This window comes from Triturus cristatus, chromosome 8 (assembly GCF_964204655.1).
Source record: "Triturus cristatus chromosome 8, aTriCri1.1, whole genome shotgun sequence".
Classification (NCBI taxonomy): Eukaryota; Metazoa; Chordata; class Amphibia; order Caudata; family Salamandridae; genus Triturus; species Triturus cristatus.
In genome coordinates this window covers 1582445490-1582462321 of record NC_140591.1, presented here as the reverse complement: position 1 = coordinate 1582462321, position 16832 = coordinate 1582445490, and the positions used below count along the sequence as shown (strand labels likewise).

Sequence of the window (16832 nt, the reverse complement as noted above, 5' to 3'; positions counted from 1 at the left end):
ATGTGTTTTATGCCCCATATTGGCTACCTAGTGGGTTTCCTGCCTATGGATATTTAAGCCCCTGAGAGAGGCCAGTTGGCCTGGGGCCAGCTTCACTGTGTTGGGCCCCGATTGGGGTGCACCGTGGTTATACTTGCGAGGCCTGTTGCCTCCCATGAGGTATTGCTAAGATGGTTGCGTGCTAATTATGCCCTACTCTATGCAGAATGTGGTTCATGCCTAATATGTTTATTCCTCAGGATTGGTGCAGAAAATGTTTTGTTAGGCCGACTGCTACATTCATGCCTATTGGAAGTATTGCCTCCATACGGATATGATTATGGCCAATGGGACTTATGTTGGTTATGCATAATGTCTTTCTATGCCTATGGTGATGCCTCCTGCCATTTAGCCTAATGTCATGCCATGATGATTTATACTCATGCCTAATGCTGATGTGGGGATGCGAAGGGCATGGTCCGGCCAGGAGGAACTGGCTGGATCACATTTAATACTGACGGTTCTACATTTATCTTTAAACTTTGGTGATGGTTCTGGCAGCGGCCCGCTTGGCCCTCCCCTGTATATAACCTGGTGTATATGGCTACCTGGTGCCAGTTGGCACCGTGTTCACAACTGTGATTGCATTCTACTGTGTTTGGTATACTACACAAGTTATTTTTCATGCAACCTGGTGTGGAGTCTCTTTTTGTAGTGTGCCTGGTGTGCCGCCTGTGAGTGCTGCGCGGATGCTTTATACATTTCCTCCGGAGTTTGGCCTGCCCGCTCTGCACCACGCTACCCCGTTTCTAACACATACCTATCAAAAAGTGCCAAGCCAAGACAGAACTCCTGCTCCGTGTTTTTGCTGTGTTCGCAGCGCGGACGCGGAGGCTGGAGAGCTAAGAGCCACAGAGAGAATCAGAGCGGCCGCGGGCAGCATTGTGGTAAGCCGAGGCGAGGACGCGGAGGGAGAGCTGTGAGCAGTGAGTGGTGAGCCCGGCGATCAGAGTACACCCGCCGCCAAGCTGCCTCTGCTGTTACCATTACCTCCGCAGCGAGGGGGGGCCGCCAGCGAAGCGAGAGGCGGGCAGCTCACAGCCAACCACAGAAACCGCCGTTGTGAAAGGAGGTGCTGCAGAGGAGAGGAACCGGCCGGGCGAGTGCAGCAACACTAGTGCGTGATGAGAGGTGAGAGGCTTTGACAGTTTTTTGATTAGCCTCTTGTCATAGTAAGGAGCTAGACCCATAATTCTTGTAACGGGCCAGACTAGCTCCAATTTCCTACAGCTCCACTGCCTACAGCTAATGCCCACACCGCACATACTGCTCACTCAGCGTACATTCTTGTACATTGCTGTAAATCACACGTTGTCAACTACATCGCCTGGAGGGAGGCAAAACGTGAGTACTACGAGCTTGCCTCCTCCCCATATTGAGTGCACAAACAGGGAGACAGCTTAAGGTCAGACTTCTACAATTACCCATCAATATTTATACTCCGGTATTAGTATACACTAACCACGGACCACAGATTACGGACTGGCGTAGAAGGATTTGGAGTTAAAACTTAACTTGACTCACCCAACCTTACCGCCTCTTGGAGTCAAAACACACAATCGGACTGCAGGTGGCACCATTTGGCTGATTTTATCATGTCTAACCTGTTTCACTGAGTTAATGTACCAGCCAGTAAAGGCTCATTAAGTACATGCTCAAACATGTGCGTGGGAACGCTGAGTAAGGCTACAGTCCTCTGCATTCCATATTAATTGGAAGTACTCGCACAAAGTTTTTGTGGCCCGTAGGCACAGCATCTCTGCTAGGAAAATGAGTATCACCAACAAAAACCACGAGGCCCGTAAACCTACAACAGGGGGCCCCCTGATCCACCAATATTTTACAAGGCAAAATACAGAAATCCATGGCGCCCAGAAGACCCACAAGACGAAAGATGGGGGTATATTAGAAAACAGCCTCAAATCTATTTCAACCAGCCAGGAATTGGTAACGCTGGGCGAGGACAGCCCCCTCAACCTAAAAAACACAAACCAGGACAGCATGGAGGAGACATTAATCAATCAAAGAGATGGTGAGCCTTGCAGAAACAGTAGAGTTGGCAGACACGGCCAGCAATGCCATCAAAAATACTGCTGCTAAATAAAAAAGCCATGACCTGGAGGAACACGGGCCAGAGCAAATCATTGAGATATCATCGACCATAAATGATGCTGAAGCACTAAACGTACTGCAGGGTCCATCACATGGACACCCATCCATCAGCCATATTTGGAATAAGAACATTTTTGACATAGAGGCTCTAGTCCATCAACACTTAAATGACCAGTTCCAGGACAAACTGGATGACTATCCTGGCGGTCAGGGGAGCACACAGAGCTGCTCCACGCCCACAAACCAAGGCAGGGAACAAATACAACAATTATTTGGTGCCGCTAGCACCTCAGACACAATATCCTCAGATTTAATAAAAACAATAGCCACATCAGATCCCAAACTGCAACTACTAGGAGAGGGCCCTGTAGGGGCCGCAACTGGCAGACACTGCGGGACCCAGAGTGACGAACAAGATATAAACAATAAGAATGGTCCTGAATACATCTTGAACACAATAAATTTGTCCCTATTGGCAGCAGTAAAGACATTCTCCTGGCAATCACATAAACTTGAGATCCAGGTGGATTTTTTTTTTAAAAACTCTTTTTATTTAAACATAGAAACTTAGGTCATGTTACACAGCATCACATCTCACATAATATAATTGCATCGGTTTACACATTCGTCGGTACTTTCTCTTCCGCGCTGCAGGCAGAGCTACATTAAACATACATTGCGGTTCACAGTGTACAGTGGTCCTCTGGTGACGTGATAGCCGGCGGCTCACATATCCCTCCCCGGTATGTATTCCACTTAGTCCAAATCGCCACCCATTTTTTGGGACAACCCCGTGCTACGTAAACGGTTTTCTCGCGGATCATGCACCAGTCCATATCCTCCTTCCATTTCTTTAACGTAGGTGGCGTAGCGGCCCCCCACAGCTGCGCTATGTTTCGCTTTGCCACCGTCTGCCCAAGTGTGGCCCACAACCTCCCGTGCACAGTTAAATCTGTGGGCTCCCACACATTCAGGAGGCATCTCTTGGCCTCCGGCAGCAAGGGCACTCCCCACACCTCACTCATCACTTTCAGTGTGCACTGCCAGAAGCCATGAGCAACTGGGCACTCCCAGATTACGTGTAGGAATGTACCCTGCATTCCACATCCCCTCCTACACATCCCGTCCGCCCCACTCCCCATGTGGACTAGTTGGGCCCCCGATATGTAGGCTCTATGTAAAATCTTTAGTTGTATTAGTCTTAGCTTCGCCGATATAGCCAGCTCCCTTGGCGAGGAGAGTGCTTCCTGCCATTCCTCATCGTCCACCTCCAGGCCATCCCTTACCCATTTCTCCCTGAGTGCCACGAGGGGGTCAGGGGTGTGATGGATGAGTTTCTTGTATGTGAGAGAAATACATTTGTCTGGCAGATGACCATCAAGCAGTCTATCCTCAAGTGGGGATGCCTCAGGGAGCTCCAAGCCGGGTCAGATAGCGGCTTGCAGGGCATGCCGTATCTGTGTATAACGGAAGTGTTCCGACGTCGCCATTTCGTATGTCTGTTGCAGTGTAGCAAACGTCACCATTCCATCCCGCCCCCATAAGTCCCTAATGTGCGAAATGCCGATGAGGTCCCATTTTGCAAATCCTTTGCTACGCCCCAGAGTACCCAGCTTCTCTGTATCCCAGAGGGGGGTTGCTAACGTAAGTTTATTTGCCCACCCCAGGGTTTTGGTGGCCACATGCCACACCTGGACTGCGTGCTTCGTGGGGCCAGTGAGCAGATACCGATTGGGTCTGGAATACAGGGATCTCGTGAAGTCACCCCCCGGCAGCTGCCACCTGTCCATTCCGAACGCTGGGTCATCGCCACTTCCGTACTGGCATTGGTTTATTGCTGCCAGTTGCGCTGCCCAATAGTATTTCCTGATGTCCGGAAGGGCTATACCTCCATCATACCACCCCAATGTGAGCTTGCCTAGCGCAATTCGGGGCCTGCCCTCCCACAATAGGTCTCTCTGCAGGGACTCGACCTCCCCAAAGAAGGTTTGCGGTACCGTGTCTGGGTAGTTTTGGAGGGCATAGAGGAATCTAGGCAGGGCCATCATTTTGAATAGGGCCGCTCTCCCTAGTAGGGACAGGGGCAACCTCTTCCAGACCTCTACATCTCTTCGCAGCCTTTGCAATGGAGGTAGCAGGTTTTTGTCGTACCGATTTTTAACGTCAGTAGTGATGAATATCCCTAGGTAACGGAAGCCGTCCTCCGCTATCTGAATTGCGCAGTCTCTCGGGAGGGAGGGGGCTTTCCCGTGGAGCATGTAAATCGATGACTTGCTCCAGTTAATATGAAACCTGAGTTTCTTCCGAAACTGGCGAATATGTCTAACACCACCCTTATGGAACGCGCCGGGGAAGACAGATAAAGCAGTATATCGTCTGCATATAACGAGATCCTGTCCTCCCAGCCCTCAGTCCACCGGAGTCCGCGGATGGCCACGTCCCTGCGTATCCAAGCCGCCAGTGGCTCAAGCGAGAGAGCGAATAGCAACGGCGACAGGGGGCAACCCTGTCTAGTCCCTCTACCAAGAGTGAATAGTTCTGACACTTTCGCGAGCGGTTCGGCATATAGGAGGCGCACCCACCCTATAAATTTGGGCCCGAAACCTAGTTTCTTTAGCACTGCAAAGAGGTAAGCCCATTCAAGGGTGTCAAATGCCATGGTTGCATCCAGTGAAACCACCATGGCGTCCTCCTGGATTCCGGGGCAATGCCCCAGAACACCATGTAGGCGTCTAAGGTTGAGGGCAGTATTCCGATGAGGCATGAAGCCCGACTGATCAGGGTGCACTAGTTTGGTGATGACAGTACGGAGCCTGTTGGCTAAGACTTTGGCTAGTATTTTGGGTTCCGCGTTAAGGAGTGAAATAGGTCTATACGACGTGCACTCCGCCTTCGGTTTCCCTGGTTTGGGAATCGCGACCAACGTGGCTATGCGCTGATCTTTAGGTAACATTCCCTTCTTCTGACTATCGTAGTACATGGCTTTCAGGTATGGCACTATCTTATCATGTTTAAGCTTGAAGAGTTCAATAGGAAGGCCATTGGGCCCTAATGCCTTACCCAACTTGAGATCCCCTATTGCTTTGATTAGCTCTTCTGTAGTGAGGTCGTTTTCCATATCCTCTCGTTCCCGGTCCATTAGGGTGGGCAGCTGAATGTCTGCTAAAAAGGCAGCGGAGTCGTCTTCTGTGAGGTCAGACTGTCTCTGGTATACTTGCTCAAAGTGCAGGGCCAGCTCTTTCACTATGTCACTCGGTTTGGTTAGTATGGTACCCGAAGCGCTTCTGAGCTCTGGCACCACCCGTTGCTCCCTTTCTTTCTTATCCAGCCAGGCTATGAGTTTGCCCGCCTTATCGCCTTGGTCATATATACGCCCGTCTTTGTTGCAGGCAAGAGTTTTTGCCGCTTCTGTGGCGATGTCCTTATATTCCGCTGCCCTGATTTGCAATTGGTGGGAGCTGTCATCGTCAGGCTCCCGGCCAATTTCCCCCTCAAGCCGTACGATTGCATGTTCGATCTCCGTCAGCTGTTTATTTTTCTCTTTACGCTTACCCGCTATGAGTGAGAGGGCTTGCCCCCTAATGACTGTCTTGAATGCTTCCCATAGAGTGGATGGTGAGTCCACCGTACCTTCATTGACTATAAAGTACTGCTCAATGGCCTTTACCAGTGCTGCTCTAGTCTCTGGGCTTTTAAGGTGCCATGGGTTTACCGGCATTAAGCCTTCGACTCTCTTGTCCCCTATTGTGAGGTGGGCCCATATCGGCGAGTGGTCTGAAATGCCCCGGGGTAGGAGCGCAATTTCCGTGACAGTCATCTCCGTCTGCACTGGGGCGAGGATGTACTCGAGTCTAGACAGTGTATTGTGCGCTCCCGACAAGAAAGTGTACCCTCTGCTGGTGGGGTGGTGTTTCCGCCAGACGTCGACCAGGCCAAAGGCATCAAGGAATTGGGGGAGCCACTGCTGTCCTACTCCTATATCCCGCGGAGGATGCCTATCCCATTCCCCGGAGACCACGGAGTTAAAATCTCCTCCAATCACGAGGTGTCCCGTAGGTAAGCCCAATAAGAAGGCACCCAAATCTTTATATGATTGTGCTTGCAAACCCGGCGGAATGTATACCGCCACCAGTATGAGTGTGTGGCCCTCCCATTGTCCAGCGACCGCGACGTAGCGCCCCAAAGGGTCTGTCCAGGAGCGTTGAATCGAAAAGGGGAAAGAGTGGCGCACTAGGATCCCAGTCCCCCTGGACCCCGCCGTGAACCCCGCATGTGTGACCATTTTGTAGCCCCATCTGTTAAGTGCTCTACAAGTGTTTCCCATCAAATGTGTCTCCTGTAGTAGTGCAACGTCAGGGGAGTGGCGTTTAATGTATTGTAGCACAATACTTCTTTTAATTTTGTCCCCCAACCCATTAACGTTCCAACTTAAAATTTTAAGACTTTTATCCCACTGCATGTGTGACGTGGAGAACAGGGAGTGTGGTGTTCCTCAAAATTCAAGTATCCCGACCATGCGACCGATGCTGCATAATTACACGACCAATAACAACCCCGCCTGCCTCCCTTTCCTTCCCTTGTCAACAACCCAACAAATACAGTCCCCCAAAGTTCCAACCCAAACATCCCCAACCCCCTCCCTGCTACCCTGCCACGTAGGTTCCAAACTACCCACATCCCCAACCAGCAGAGTGCCTATCGCCCCAATTTGTGAACAACTATGCCTTGGGGAAGTGGATAGCAGCCGATCCCTGCCGCCCAGGCCGTTCCCCCGTGCCGAAAAGAGTGTGTGCCATATGGGGAGTTCAGTGCTACCTCTATGCACCTCAGCAGTGTTCTCCACCTCATGAAGTGGCAGATCCCTTTCGGTAGTACGTGTCTCTGGCTCAGGACATGCATGTGCTCCGCACAGTGTTTACAGTTTACAGTTAGTGTTGTCCCGCGATGGCTTAGGGACCAGGATTCGCCCCCTGTTGTCCTTTTGGGCAGCGTCCCCCCTGTTTTGCACATTACTATTTTGGAGTCTTTTTCAAAGTGGAGAACAGGAAGCTCATGCATCAGAATCTTGGTTCGGTGGAGCCCGAGCCGGGCTGCTGGACTGTGATCTCCATGCGCGGTCTGTATGCGGTCCACCTCGACTCCCGAAGATGTTACCCTTCGATTTCCAGGCTCTGTCCCCCCCGTGGCAGGTCCGGTGTGCTTTTGACGGTCCGCTGTACTGTCCAGCCAGTCTTGCACCTCCTGAGGGTTTGTGAAAAAGATCGATTTTCCGCCCACAAGAATCTTCAGCTTCGCCGGGTAGAACATCATGTATTTTATCCCGTGTTGTCGCAGGGCGGCTTTCACCCCTTCAAAGGACCTCCTCTCTTGTTGGACCTTAAGGGTGAAGTCTGGGAAGAACCGGATAGTGGCATTTTCATATTTCACATCTCCCTTAACCCTTGCGGCCTGTAGGATAGCATCCCGGTCTCTGTAGTTCAGGATTTTTGCGATGATCGTTCTGGGAGCTGCCCCCGGCTTCGGTTTGGGGAGCAGTGCTCTGTGTGCCGGTTCCACTGTGAAGAATGAGGAGAGTCTTTGTGGTTTGAGGTGATTTAATATCAGGTCTTCCAGGAAGAGGTCTACACTCGGCCCCTCAAGTCCCTCCGGAACCCCCACCACTCTGATGTTACTGCGTCGGGCCCTCCCTTCCTGGTCCTCGAGCTTCGCCGCCATTTGGCGGTGTTGGTGGGTCAAGGCATTTATTCTCTCCTCCAGTCTTTTAGTGGTTGTCTGAAGTTCAGTGACGTTTGATTCTGTTTCTTTGACCCTGTCCGTCGTTTTCTGCATATCTGCCCTCATAAGGTTCATTTCAATAGACATCTTGTCCATTTTCGTTTCAAGTGTGGTCCCCAAACTCGTAATGGCCGCCATTATGGATTGCAACGACGGCTCCGACTCCCCTTGTCTGCCATCCTGTCCATCCGCAGACTACTGGGACTGCTTAGGGATCGCATATTTGTCCAGTTTATTGACTTGCACCGTGGAGCTGTGTTTGGGCCTCATATTTGCACCGTGTCCGGTGGCTGGCTTTCTTCCGCGCTCCGGCCTTCCCAATTACCGCCCGCAGGCCTCTCCAGGAGCAGGTTCACCACCAATAAATTCCGAAGCTGCTATCAGTCTGCACTCAGCCAGGTATGGTGTTGATAGCGGGTGGATCCAGGTGGATTTGATACACATGCTGGTGCAAAGTGTCTTGACAATCAACAAAAAAGTGGATATGATCGGCCACAGCTGGTTGTCAGTGAAAAGGGCAAAGGGAGCACCACAAGCCCAGCAAAAAGCTTTAGCGAAGCAATAGTGGAGAAATTAACCACACTTCCAGATTTGCTGGCAACGTTAATAAAACAATGTAGTGAGGCAGGGATAAATCATACACAAAATAGGAAATATTCAGAAAAACAGGACCATGACGGTGGTTCAGAAGTCATAAAAATTCCAACAGCTATGGACTCAGAGGACACAAACGGTAAAGCAGTTACAAATTTCAGTACGTCCCCGGTCAAAAGGAACAGCCCTGCACCCAGCATAGAGGAGGTAAATCAAACTAAGAACACAGGTCAAAAGGCAACCATTTGGCAGCTATCCAGACGGCAAAAGAAAAACTACGGAAAGCTTTAAAAATAAACAGACGGAAGGGTGGGATGATATCTATGCAAAAAAAGCATGAAACACCACATTTCTTAATGCAAACCGGCACTCAGGCAGACTTTAGTAATGCCAGCACTAAAAAGGGTTCTATGATCTACCCAATTTTCCAAATGAGAAACAGTACTACATCCGAAGCATCCAATGCGAACAACTGTCAGGAAATCCTCAGGCAAATATGCCCGAACATGCGGCATTCTGAAGGCCTACACAAGGAAAATTCACTACCCTGCAACATCCAAACCTCCTTAAATCTACACGCAAAATCATATGCTGAGGTGGTGAACACTAATCATGGCAACATAGCCAATGGAACAGAAAGTCGCAACCTCGCAGTAGAGGCCATTGAGAGGGAAAGAAAATCAGGAACCAAGGGTAAGGCCAGAGACCAGCAATAAAATGACCTCCCACTCAACAGGTCCGATGCTCACCGAAATGCAATCAGGCGATAAAACCAAGCTATTGACATTAGCAACAGAGAAGGAACCCGGCTTACTGAAAATCTATCAACCATACACGGAATGCCAATGCAAAGCCCAAAACACAGCAATTGCACTTTCTACACAAACAAGGAAGATAACACAAGCAAGGAAGACTTCATCGCCTGGTCTAAGGATCCAGATGCGCGAGCAACTTTGTGTTCCTAACATCAAAACAGACAAGGAAGCAAATGCTGTGTCCGGCAGGACTAATGGCCAAAAAAGGCCCATAGAACATGTAACCCATGGCCCGAGCTATGAGGGTGGGGAAAATGACTTCGCTCAAGATCTTTTGGCAGACATGGAGCACATGCTCATTTTTACCATTGAATTTGAGACAAGGGGCTTGGGTGACATCCTAAATCGCTCTAACATTCTGTATCTTCTGACAAGTATACCCTCACTGGCCTATCTAACAACTGCCCAACTTGTAGCGGTGCACTTTAAAAAATATACTTGGATAGGGGATAGAGAATCGACCCTAACAACGTGGCTCAACAAGTCAGACATTCTAAATATTTTGGAAGAAACAGACACACTTACGGATTGGGGTATCTGGATAGACAATTGTCCAACTGAAAAGTACCCACAAGTGCTACTACAGAGGCATCAAAACCAAGAGGAGTCTTTTCCACAGAGCACCACACTAAGGGGCACTAAATCAAATTCAAGCCAAACATTTAACAATTATATTAAAATTGAGCTACATAAGGGCACTGCTATCAGACACTGCATGGAGGTGGGCGCTCCCCAGGTCGATAAACAAGAAGATTGGGCATGGCTTACTACGGCATTGCATTCCAAGGAATGGGGAAATTCCTAGTATAAGGAAAACACCAACTTTGCATGGACCACAACAACATGGCCTACTTGGGAGGGTTCAAACAAATAAACACAGAAGCACCAAAGTGGCGACAATAAATACTAAGTTCAGGCTAATATGCTGGAATGTGGCAGGGTTTAAGTCGATCCTGACCAACAAAGAAGCCATGGAATCTCTGAAGACAGGAGACATTTTATGTTTGCAGGAAACTTGGATGGAAACAGCTAACTACATCAAAGGCTACCAGGCGATCAGTACAATGGCCAGCAAAAAAACATCTTCGGAAGACCGAGCGGAGGGCTCTCGATATTTGTAAAATTAAATCTGCAATTACAAATCAAGGAATGGCCCACGCACGCACGCCCTTGATGTGCAGATTATTACCATAAATGGGTTCGGAGTAGAGGGCACTCCGTTTATAATTGGAGTGATTAATCTTTATGTCAACCCAAAAAAAAGGATAAAAACATAACCATCAGAAGAATCACTAGGTTGATTAGAGAATATCTCCACAAGAACCCAGGACACGAATGCATCATCACTGGGGACTTAAACATAAGAGACCTATGCAGCCCCAGCAAAACCAAGAGGATCGCGGTCGAAATCTCATGGAAGCCTGTATCAATGAATTTAATCTGGGGTTTGCGAATAATGTAGGGCAGTTGACAACGATACCACAACCTACATTCAAAAACATCTCCACGCTTGATTACATCTTCCTGAGCAAGAATTTGCTGAGAAAATGTGAAGAGTATAAGGTATTGCACACTCCCGAAAGTGATCACCACCCAATCTCTGTTCTCATAAATACTAGCAGCATGATGCATGAGGAACATCTAACTGCAGGCAAAATGCTAATTCTACATAACGAATCAGCTTCAAATAAACGTATCAAATAGGGCCCCATAAGCAGGGAAAAGCATAAAAAATTTAAGCAGAACATATGTATATCTGGTCCACAAAGCAGCTGGTCTGAAATCATGGCTTCGTTATCTAATGCCTTGGCCACAGGGAGGCAGCCTACTCAGCATAGTAAAAACACTGCACAGGAGCAATTCAACTTCACTGACAACAAAACCTTCATTGAGAGCAAACAGAGATGCCGCTTGGCAGAGTCACAGCACAGGAGGGAAAAGTCCACTCCGACGGAAATACTATTGAAAACAGCAAGAAAAATGCATTAAAAAATTGCTTGGCAGCTGAAACAAACTTGCATAGAGGAAAAATTGAGAAATATTTATGCATTATTAGCACCTACCAAAAGTAAGGAATTCTGGAGACATGTTAATGGTCTAAATGGCGGCCACCACACCCATAATGCCATACCGGCAAACAAATGGGCTGCTCACACAACCAGCCTATATGTTGACCAAAAACAACTATGGCAAGCATTGTGGAGGTAGAAGACTACCAATATGAAGAGAGCTACGTGGCGGATCCCTTTCAAACAGAAAGGGAGATTCCAACTACCCTCCAGGGAATTAGAAAGGGCCCAACGGGTTGCCTGGGTACATTTTCAGGGAAGATCGTGATTTCAGGGCTTATTCAATCATTGCTATAACTACATTTCTGCAGTACCGGATTCATGGCAAGGCTCCATCCTACAACCGATACATAAAAAGGTGGACGCCTCCAAACCGGGGAATTATAGATTGATTGCATTACTGGACGTGGAAGAGAAGGCATTCGCTCAAGTGCTCTTAAAAGAGCTAGAGTCATGGATTACAAAAAACCATATAATCCCGCAATTCCAGACCGGCTTTCGGCCGAACTCGTCGACCATGGACAACGCCATCACACTTGCATACCTGGCAACCAAGGCAACTGGGGCCACCACCACTCCATTATATGCATGTTTCGTGGACTACAGTGCTGCCTTTGATGGGGTTGATCGAAACATACTGTGGGCAAAATTGGCTAAGTAGGGTATTCCGAGGAGACTCCTTGCCGCCATTTTATCACTCTACACTGGCACCTGGGTGCGTGTTAAGCTCACTAGCACATGAGCAACTGCCAAGATCTTCATGAACAGCGGGTTAAAACAGGGCTGCGTGATCGCCCCAACCCTGTTCAGCTTATACACCGCAGACCTGGGAGAGGCACTTTTAAAAACTAACATCTTTCCTCCAAAACTGGGCCACCTCAGACTGCCAATAATGCAGTATGCAGACGATCTTGTTTTATTGGACCAAACAAGAATAGGTATGAAAAGGGCATTAGAGACGTTACACAATTGCAATATGGAAGACAAACCTATAGCTAATGCATCAAAGACAAAAGTGTTGATCTTCGGCCACAAGTGAAAAAAACTATCATTGGTATGGCAGCTGGACCCTCTAAGGCAGAGGTCTTCAAACTGTTTTGCCCTGAGCCCCCCTAAGGAAAATGTTTTGAAGTCAGGCCCCCCTCCAAAACTCTATGACAAGGCTTGGGGGAGTGGTACGGCTGTGCGCAGGGGGTTAGGAGTACGAGATCATTTCAAGGGTACTTTTCTGTAGCTCAAATTCTGCACTAAATATGAGCAGTATAAAAGAGAAAATATGCCACACAAAACAAAAATTGACCAAAAACTCTGGCTCACATAATTAGGGTGTTGTGAGCTCTCATTCTCCTGGAACCCAATACAGACGTACCTGCAGGACTAATGATAGCTGCAGCCCTGAGTAGCAGGCTGCCTCTGCCTTTCTCTACCATACCTGGCCATCCTTCTAGCCCTGACACACTCCCTGACCCTTTCAGACAAAAATGAAACCCCACATGTTTCCACACTTTGCATCAACGGTTAGACCCCGCTTTAATGCTAGCAAGGCCCATGCCTCTTTTGCAGAGTAAGACAGTCGTGATTCTGATGCAGTAGGCCCCTCAACCCAGGGGATCCAGTGCCACTTTACCTGCTTCACTAGCGATAGGTACGGCCTTGCAAAACAGTCTCATCGGCACTTTGTTAAAAACACGGGCCCCAATATTGCGTCATACCCCTTCTCTAATCTCTCTGAGGCCAAAATGAAGCTGTCTCCTCTGCTTTGACATTCACCTCCCTTGGGCCATTGGTATGAGGCCAAAAATACTGGCACAGCAAGGGTGCACTGGGACCTGATGCAAACAAGAAAGGATAGTAAAATAGCCATAATTGGGGTTTAGTTGGCCTCTCATACCACTGGGCCTCAGTTGCATTGCACCTGCAGCACCAATGATACTTACTGCCCTAGGAAACAGGCTTTGCCCTCAGCCCGCTAGGCAGAGATATCACTCCTAGGCCTGAGGCTCAGAGTAGACTGTCTGCCCCTTTGTGCAATTGTTTTTAAAAAGGGAACAAAGTCCCACATCTCCCCCTCCCAGTGCTGGGGCCCTGTTCCCTGTGCAACAAGGGTGGCCTGGGCCCTAATACAAGCAAGGAAAATGGGTCTCCACTCCAGTTTTTGCTACAGTCATAATTGCAGTGCAGTGGCGCCCTCACACTCTTGGTCCCAGTGCCACTGGAATTAAGCGATTGTGTCTTTTTTCGCATAATTATAGATCTGCAACATTTGTTACATAATCCATCATCTGGTGCATAAACTGCAGATTTTAGAAAAAAATTGTTTTTAGCTCCAACGGATCAAAAGTTACTAAAACGTGGCGACATGTGGTCCCACACAATGGAAGGCGCTTGACAGAGGTTAAATTGTCACCTTTCATTTGCTTATTTCTGTATTTGGTTATTAAACTGGTACTAGTGAGGTAAAATATTTTCCCAAACAGTATTACCATGTGAAAAAAGTACAAAATAATGAAGCAACACTGTAAAAAAATATGCCACATTATTCCACATAATTTGCCTTTTCATCCTGCATAATTTTGTCAACCCTAATTCCAGTCGCTCTGACTAAACCATTCTGCAGCAGCCTATCTTATATTGGGTGTAATGCAGTTTGAATTAATGATTAACATATTGACATTCACAGTAATTTCTGTTACAGGCTTGGACCTCATAGATCTATATAGACACAAGCCCCTTTTCCCCACTGCACCCACCAAAATTAATTTCTATAACTCTTTGGCCTCATACACAAACATCTGCAGTGGTTGCATTAACCATTTGAGGATTCATAAGTATTATGTTATGTTAATCAATTTGTAAAGCGCAACGGTTACCCTGGGGTGTCCTGGCACTAGTTACCTATCCTACTGGCCGTTACCAAGAAGAGTCAGACTAATTAGTGGCAGTGGGGTGATTTTAATGAATAAACAACCAAGTCTTAAGTGCCCTTCTAAAGGACAGCAGATCCGGTGCATTGCTGAGCTGAGCCGGAAGATCATTCCATGTCTTAGCTGCGCCGAATACAAATCTTCGGCCTCCCCAGGAGACCTTATTTATCTTCGGAACCGTCACCATTTTAGCACCTGAGGAGCGTAGATTTCTTGTGGGTGTGTACCACATGAATTGATTCTGTAGGTATTTTGGACCAGTCCCATGAAGTGCTTTGAAAACAGTGCTCAAAGCTTTAAAAAGTACCCTCTTCCTGACTGGGAGCCAGTGCAACTTCTGAATTTCCTTGGAAATAGCCGCAAACTTAGGGACCCCGGTAAGTAATCTAGCAGCTGCGTTTTGAAGCCTTTGAAATTTATTCAGGAACCGTTCCTGAACATTTAGGTAGAGGCTGTTACAGTAGTCAAGTTTTGACAACAACAAGGCAGAGACCACTGTTTTCTGACTCCCTGCTGGCAGGAAAGGCAGAATTTTTTTCACCGTCCGCAAGACAAAAACTGTAGAGGAGGATACTGAAATAATTTGGGCCCCCAAATTCAACTTGTCCTCTACAATTACTCCCAAATTTTTTACTTTTTGAACTGGGCCGGGAGTTTCCCCATAGTAACAGGCGACCAATTTGCATTCCAAAAATTGGGGATATTTCCAAAAATTATCACCTCTGTTTTAGCAGAGTTTAGCTTCAAGCAGTTTTGTGCCATCCAACGATTCACTGCCATCATGCATTCATGAAAGCAGAGTTCTATGCCCTCCTCCAATCCTGGCCGCAAGGATTCCACGATTTGGGTATCATCAGCATAGGAAGTCAGATCAAAACCCAAGGTCTTGATAATGGGGGCCAGTGCTGAAACATAAACATTAAACAGGGTCGGGCTCAAAGAAGATCCCTGAGGAACCCCTCAGGGCAACACAAACGGCCTTGAACAGTGCTCACCCATGGCGACCACTTGGGATCTATCAGCAAGGAAGGATTTTATAAGATTCCAGGCCATACCCTGAAGTCCGCAAGCCCTTAACCGGTCCAACAAAAGCTCATGGTGGACCGTGTCAAAGGCAGCGGACAGATCTAATAATATCAGGGCGGCCCTTCCACCCAGATCCACCACCTTTCTGATTTCATCCGTGGTCTTCAAAAGGGCTTACTCCGTGCTATGACCACTCCTGAAGCCATATTGTGTTTCATCCAACGCCTGGGTTCTATGAATGAAAGCCCCCAATTGTATATTCAGTGCCTTTTCAACCATTTTAGCTGGTAGAGGGAGCCTGGATATTGGGCGAAAATTTGAGGGGTCAGCCGGGTCTAAATTGGGCTTTTTTAGAAGGGGTAAAATTGACGCCTTTTTCCAAAGCCCAGGAAAGCACCCGGTATCAATCATAGAATTAAAAACTGGGGTAAGTGCCTTACTAAGTGGTTCTGCTACCAGTTTAGCAATGGCCACCGGACAGGGGTCATAAGGTGATCCAGATCTAGCCGTTTCCAGAAGACTACTTACTTGCTCTAAAGGCAAATACTCAAATTTCTCCACACCAAATCATCCTTATCCCGGTCACATCCCAATGCCATAGGTCCATTTAAAGCCGAAAAAAATCACCTCCACTTTGTTCAGAAAAAAAGTGGCGATCTTTTCACAAAGTTCCTGGCTGGGCTGTAATGGAACCGGGCGTGGGGAGGAGAGATCAATAACAGTTTTGAATAAAACTTTCGCTGAATCTTTTGCGAGCTCGATTTTATTCACAAAGAATTTTTGTTTAGTAGCAAACAAAAGTTGTTTATGGTATGCTAATCCCTTCCTATAAGCCAGCTTGTCTGCTTCCTTGTATTCTCTCCTCCAAGAACGTTCTAGACGTTTACACCTGAGTTTACCCTGTTTCAGTTCCTCTGAAAACCAGGGGGCAGACGGAGTCAATCTCTTGGGTACAATGCTCTTGGGTGGGGCAAACTTATTACAAGCATTTTCTACCCACTTTGTATACGTGATCGCCCCCTCCTCTGCTCCTAGATTTAAGTGAGCAGATGAGGCTGTAAGGAGTTGCAGAAGCGCTCCATTATCCATTTTATTCCAGGGTCGGATCTCAATCAGTTTCTGGACCTTTGCCGCCCCTGGGAGATGTCCCTTACTGGATAAATCAAATTATCTTGAAACTATTTTTCATTTACGTTACCTGCAGGTGAAAAAATAGCATAAAATAGTTCCAGAATATTATCTATTGGACCATTTGTGTAGTGAGCAGGTCAACAGAGCTAAATGCCAAACATAAAGGTTAAAACCAACACAGTTTTAGGTTCCAGTGTAAGCAATAAACGGGAACATGTCAGTCTCCTCTCTATTTAAAATAAGGGCATTTGGCAAGACATTTTCCAATATGTTTATATTAGTAAACTTTACCAATGGCTTTGAGCCGGCTGAGTTGCGTAACAATGTCCAGTTAGCACTTGCATAAT

The 16832-nt window shown here is 47.6% G+C and overlaps 1 protein-coding gene across 3 annotated transcripts in view; it reads right to left on the bottom strand.

The window, feature by feature from the left end:
• LOC146806240 (uncharacterized) overlaps positions 1-16832 on the bottom strand; it is a 231090-nt gene that overhangs the window by 148933 nt on the left and 65325 nt on the right. The gene's annotated exons all lie outside the window — the stretch shown is intronic.